The sequence below is a fragment of the Pinus tabuliformis genome, chromosome 3_1 (genome assembly GCF_031772625.1).
Source record: "Pinus tabuliformis cultivar Carrire ecotype Pingquan chromosome 3_1, CPIR1, whole genome shotgun sequence".
Classification (NCBI taxonomy): domain Eukaryota; kingdom Viridiplantae; phylum Streptophyta; class Pinopsida; order Pinales; family Pinaceae; genus Pinus; species Pinus tabuliformis.
Window position 1 is genome coordinate 140519839 of NC_142301.1, and position 7166 is coordinate 140527004.

Below are 7166 nucleotides of genomic sequence, written 5' to 3' on the forward strand. Positions count from 1 at the left end.
CTCTTACTGTCTCTATTTTTTTTCCATCCTAATTTCATTTTGGATAGACACAACATAACCTCCTATAATTGTTTTCCATAGTAATTTCTTTTTAGACACAACATAACCTCCTGTAATTGTTTTCCATAGTAATTTCTTTTTATAGACACAAAATAACCTCCTAATCCCAAGTTAACATACTTATGCTTTTGTAAATGCTTGGAAGAATCATACTGGCAAGTTAACCTCCTTAACGTTTTGTCTATGCTTTTATTTGCTTGGAAGAATAAGGATAAAGGCTTAGGTTTCAATTTTGTTGGTGACACTACTTCAATAAATCATTAAATTTCTCTTTGACAAAAATGGTTAGGTCATTATAATTATTTTGCATCTTTATTACTCAATATATTAGACCATTTCATTATGTGAAAGCAAGACAAACCATATCATAAAATAGACCATTTTAGTTATCAAATTTTAAGTGGAATAGAATGCAACTTATTATATTATGAAATATAACAAATTTGTAACAAATATTGACTTTTTTCCACAATGTCTAAACATAAGAAAATATTGTTCATATCATTACCTCATTAAATTGTTGAATAATGAACTAAAATGATATGTTGTGAAGTTAATGAGGCCTTTGTTTCAGTTTTAAAGTGGATGGAGAGCGATTACCAAGGCTTCATTTTAGCTATGTTTTGCTAACTTAAATAGTAGATTTCATTTGAGATATGGTTTCCTCCATTTAAAGGATACATTTGCCTAGTGTACCATGATACTTGGAAATTTAAACCTCAAAATTTCATGTATTATACCAGGTAATTTTTACCATGTAATATCACTTAAAAAAAATAATACAAAACCAATAAACTAATAAAAGAATATTGAAAAAAAAAACAGCTCTCGAGTATTCCAACAAAATAAAAATCAAATATCCAACACAAATTCTCTTTTCCTTACAAGTCAAAACACCAACATTCAATTTTCATATCTAAAATTAAGATACAATCTACCTTCTAAATCCTCATTATTCCACCCTAACAAAAGTGAAATAGATATAAAATATTTGAAGGCACACAATACAAATCCTCATTATTCCAACATAATAAAAGTGAAATAGATATAAAATATTTCAACACAAACTGTACTATTCCACTTCTAAATCTAGATTTGTAAGAACCAAAAACACCCATACACAACCAATAAAACAATATAAAAATTTAGAAAAAATGAAACAGCTCTAAAGTATTCCAACAACATAACGAAGTAGAATATCAACACAAATCCTCATTTCCTTGCTGCTCAAAACAACAGCATTCAATTCTCATATCTAAAATGGAGAGACAATCCACCTTCTAAATCCTCAGCATTCAATTCTCATATCTAAAATGGAGAGACAATCCACCTTCTAAATCCTCATTTCCTTGCTGCTCAAAACAACAGCATTCAATGGAGAGACAATCCACCTTCTAAATCCTGATTTGTGATTTGTAAGGGTGCTGTATCATCTTCTAACACGGTTAAAACAAAAAGAAAAAAGAGAAAATTATTTAATCAACTTCCTCAATTTTAGGCCCCGAGCCTGCAGCAGCAGAATAACCCTGTTCAGGAGAGCCAGCAGCTCCATAGGCTCCACCAGGTATATCAGCACCAGCGCCTTGGTACATCTTAGCAATGATAGGATTGCAAGTGTTCTCCAGCTCCTTCATCTTGTCATCAAACTCGTCAGCATCTGCAAGCTGGTTGTTATCGAGCCATTGGATAGTCTGTTCAAGGGCATCCTCAATCTTCTTTTTATCAGATGGATCTAACTTTGCCGCAATCTTATCATCTCGAATGGTATTCCTTACGCTGTAAGCATAGTTCTCCAAAGAGTTCTTGGCCTCTAACTTCTTCTTGTGCTCTTCATCTTCAGCCTTGTATGTCTCAGAATCACGAACCATCTTCTCAATCTCCTCCTTACTCAATCTACCCTTGTCATTTGTAATGGTGATTTTGTTTTTGTGACCAGTGGTTTTGTCCTCAGCAGAGACATTTAGAATACCATTGGCATCAATATCAAAGCACACAGTGATCTGGGGAACTCCTCTGGGAGCAGGGGGAATACCAGAAAGTTCAAATTTACCCAACAAGTTATTGTCCCTGGTTCGAGTTCGCTCACCCTCATACACTTGAATCAACACACCAGGCTGGTTGTCTGCGTAAGTAGAAAAGACTTGCTCCTTCTTTGTGGGGATGGTAGTATTCCTGGAGACGAGAACTGTCATAATCCCACCTGCAGTTTCTAGCCCTAATGAAAGGGGAGTAACATCTAGAAGCAACAGATCTTGCACTTTCTCACTGCCCTCTCCACTCAAAATAGCAGCTTGCACTGCAGCTCCGTATGCAACAGCCTCATCAGGGTTAATGCTCTTGCAAAGCTCCTTGCCATTGAAGAGGTCCTGCAACAAGGACTGAACCTTAGGGATCCTGGTAGACCCACCAACAAGAACCACATCATGGATTGAGCGTTTGTCCATCTTCGCATCCCGCAGGCATTTCTCAACAGGCTCCATGCACTTCCTGAACAAATCCATGTTCAACTCTTCAAATCTAGCCCTAGTAATAGTGGTATAGAAGTCAATACCTTCATATAGGGAATCAATCTCAATGGTGGTCTGGGCAGTTGATGAAAGGGTTCTCTTAGCTCTCTCACAGGAAGTTCTGAGTCTCCTGAGGGCTCTGGCATTACCACTAATGTCCTTCTTATGTTTTCTTTTTAAACTCTTGTACAAAGTGGTTCACCAATCTATTATCAAAATCTTCACCACCCAAATGTGTATCACCAGCAGTGGCCTTCACTTCAAAAATACCATCTTCAATTGTGAGCAGAGACACATCAAAAGTACCTCCACCCAAATCAAAGATAAGAACATTCTTCTCACCAGAACTGCTAGCCTTCTTGTCAAGCCCATAGGCAATAGCAGCAGCAGTGGGCTCATTGATGATTCTCATAACATTCAAACCAGAGATTGCCCCTGCGTCCTTGGTTGCCTGCCTTTGAGAATCATTGAAGTATGCAGGAACAGTGACCACAGCATTCTTAACAGTGGTCCCAAGATAAGCTTCTGCAATCTCCTTCATCTTAGTTAAAACCATGGAAGAGATCTCTTCGGCTGCAAAATGCTTCTCCTCCCCTTTGTATGTTACAACGATGCTGGGCTTATCGCCAACCCCTGAAATGACCTTGAAAGGCCATAATTTCGCATCGCTCACAACGGAGGGATCAGAGAACCTCCTACCAATCAACCGCTTTGCATCTGCCATAACATAGAGAACTGATTTAGATTGAACACAAATGCAAATTCTACACAAACAGAAGAATCTTACAGCTGCAAATTCAAGCCTTCATATCAATCACCTTCAAAAAACTATAAGCTGAATTATGTCCATCCCGGTTCATATTCGAGAATGAAAGGGGAATTAATATACAACAACTGAATCACATATACAGAAATAAGCAGTGGAATAAACTCCCTCAAAAGAGTGACAGAGATTACTAACCGAAAACAGTGTTGATAGGATTCATGGCGACCTGGTTCTTGGCAGCATCTCCGATGAGACGCTCTGTATCAGTAAAAGCGACATAGGAGGGAGTGGTTCGATTCCCCTGATCATTGGCGATGATTTCCACCCTGTCGTGCTGCCACACTCCCACACACGAGTACGTCGTCCCCAGATCGATTCCGATCGCTGCTCCCTCGCCCATATTGACACTCTCACACACAGAACGCAGAGAGGGAGTTAACTAAGGAAATTGGGCCGAGAGCGATCGAAACTGTAGACGAGTAATGCAGGCCAAGAAGCACGACTGGCGAAATGTTCAAAATAGTTGTTTCACACTTGAATTCCCTTCCCTTGAGGATATTTTATAGTCGTAGAAATACTTTCAACTTAACTTCTCCCTTGGGATAAAGTAAAAAATAGGGGTTGGTTTTTCAACGAATTGCCCCTAAACCAATCCGTCATGGGTATTTATTGTGATACAGAACTAATTTTTTTTTTCTTTGGGAAACTTTATCTATCGGTTTCGGTTTTTATTGTTCTGTAAACCCATAAATTTATTTTTCTCCTTCCAGAAACTTCATTTACCATTTTTTTTTATTGTTATACTAACTTAAGTTTCTCGAAAGAGAAACTTTATTAACCGGACTTTGGGATATTATTATTATAACGGTTTTCATATTTCATATTATAAGTTTAATGTTCTAATTTTATAAATTTTAATTTGTGGGCAAAAAAATCAATCTTAAATCAATTTCAATCTAAAAAAATTCAATCTTAAAGCAATTTCAACCTAATTCGAGAAAAGTAAGTTTTAAATAATTGCCACACAAACCTAATTCACTTATTTAAAAAACTCCATTTAAAAGTTTTATTGTTGGATAACCGGAATTCTCTCCTTCAAGAAACTTCATCTATTAGGTTTTGGGATTTTATTGTTATGGTTTTTCCTTCAAGAAACTTCATCTATTAGGTTTTGGGATTTTATTGTTATGGTTTTCATTTTCCAACGTCATAATTTTAGTGCTACAACCTTAAAAGTTGAATTTCTAACAATGAAACGGGTATGTTAACCTCATAGGTCGTACCTTGATTCGTTATTATGAGATTTTTTTAATTAAAAGCCCATATCCAAGTGTAATTGGTCTAAAAATATCTATTGTCTACTTTGGTCACCCACAAAAAAATATCTCATAGAATCAACTATCTCCACAATGTGAAATTAAAAATCAGCCTTTTATTCAAGGGTCACCTTACTTTCTAATGAAGACAAGAAGAAGGAAGAAGTTATCCTTACATCCTCTATCTTTCCATGTTTCTATGAGAGGAAATTCTTGATGTGAGCAAAATTACAATTCTCTTTGGTTGTATGTATGCCCTCTTGGATCATATGTTGTTCTTGATTTCTTATAAATCAATATAAATGCTTCTTATATTTGAAAAATAACTAATGTATTATTCATTTCTTTTGCATGTTTTTTAGTGGGGAAGCACGCATGATTTTCTTATATGGATTCTTGTGAAGAGTATTTGTTTTCGAAATGAACAACTATGTTGTGTGATTCTCTAGTGTGCACATTGTTGGCATGGAGTGCTATGATTTCTTTGTGTGCTTTATGTTTACTATTTATGCATCCTTTACATTTATTATGGGTGGGCTCCTCTGCATGTGTGACTACTCCACTAGACTAATGTGGTTGAACTCTTGGCTTCACATTGCTTATGATGGGCAAGATTCACATCTTTGGTTCAAGCCACAAGGTCCTCAACTATCATTAAGATAATGTGTGATTTTATATGGTTTTGAATACAACACATGTTACTTTATAAGGTAAGTCCTTTGTAAGAAGTTTCCATTGGTGCTTTTACAAATAACGCACATACACAAAAGAAAAAAATGGTTAGTAGTTGATAATAAATATATGATTTACAATGGAACTATATATTTATAGTCACAATGTGAAAGGGTGTGATCTATGATTCTTCATTATAATTACTAATGCTATATGATACAATTGTATTAATTATTAGTTATCATTCCTACATCTATACCTATATGTGTATGTCACTTTGTCTCCCCCTTCAAATGCTTCATCCTCAAAGTATAGATAAAAGGAATTAGTTTGTTCACCCAATGAAACCCAAGTGGAGAATCATCATTTATGGGCATCCATTTGCCAATGATTGAATATTTTGTTTTTCTTCAACACTGATAGTGGGAGGAAGTAAATAGTAGTCCTAGAGTATTAAGTACATGGTCACTCTCTACACCAAGGTATATTTCATTAGTTTTTATCCAGTTTGCACTAAACTAACAAGCTCTATGCTCTATAGCTCCCTACCCATGCTTGTATACCAAATAATAGATAACTTTTATATGATCAACAATTAGAATGAAACATTCACCACACTAAACATGGAGTGAAAGCATATCACCGTGTATTCACATTCATATTGTAACTATCACAAAGTCTCCTCAATATCGTTCATCTATACAACTCAATCTTTCCATTGATTCTTGCAAATAACTTTCCATTAAATGCGATGAGATTGTATAAAAAAATCTTGTTTCATTCTCACTACAAATGGAAAATGATCAAGTTGACTTGTTTTGATGGAAAATATGATAAGGATGTTCTTTATTTTGTTCAGTTGCAATTCTAATCCTTTCCAACACTTAACCCTTCAGGATAGTTGATTTGTTGATTTTAATAATAGTTCGCTTTAAGCATTGTTACCAATTTCCATCATTTGTTGTTTCATCATTGTCACATTGCATATGAGAAAAATAAATTGTGCTAGGCAATTGTTCAGCTTGTTTTTCCCAAGGTTCATACTTAACAATGGAATCAACCTTCATTCTTTTCATTTTGTTATGTTCAGTTGACTTATCTCCCCCAAAATCCACTTCTAACCCACTATATGCTTTTGGTTAAGCCTTGAATTTGTTTCCATTACGCCATTGGTTCTTGGTTTTGTCAGATAAATTTGATTTAAATTATGAAATTTCTTCATTGCTTGAGATAAAAAGACCAAATAACTTATCTTGACCTTCAATACCAATAATTGCACACCTATATTACCCTCGATTGTTGGTTTCTAATGCTTGAATGATAGAAAAAATGTTATTTTCACCAACATTTGTCTAATTCAACATGGCATCAAAGATATTATCCTCATATGTAAAACACAATATTAACAAGCTATGTAATATGGTAGCTACTCATATAAGACTGCACTATCTTTCTTAGTTGCTAGAAATTATTTATTTTTATTTTTTTGGTGAAGTTTCATTGCTTTTCCCATCTTGTTTAGTATACCCATATACTTTGACAACAGTTGAATTATCTTTCATTGTTGCACCAATCCCTTCAACAATAACCTTCTTACTTAAAAAAGTCGAAAGTATGTGAGTAAAAAACCCATGTTGTAACTCATCAACTTTCATACCATTGATACCAATGTATTTTGTCTTTTGGAAGAATCTATCTCAATATCATATTTGAGTTTAGATGTTTTCTCTAAGAAGGGTTGTTTTCACTTTTCACCCACCATTGAATTTGTATTTTAAGTGTTACTCTAAAATTTCTCAAATCTTTGTCTTCATCTTGGAATCCCCTATTTGTGGGCTCATTACT

General features: G+C 34.9%; 2 pseudogenes; both read right to left on the reverse strand.

The window, feature by feature from the left end:
* Nucleotides 1–1478: 1478 nt before the first annotated feature.
* Nucleotides 1479–2730, reverse strand: LOC149186180 (heat shock 70 kDa protein 4 pseudogene; annotated as a pseudogene).
* On the reverse strand, nt 2731–3733 carry LOC149186181 (heat shock cognate 70 kDa protein pseudogene; annotated as a pseudogene).
* Nucleotides 3734–7166: the final 3433 nt, after the last annotated feature.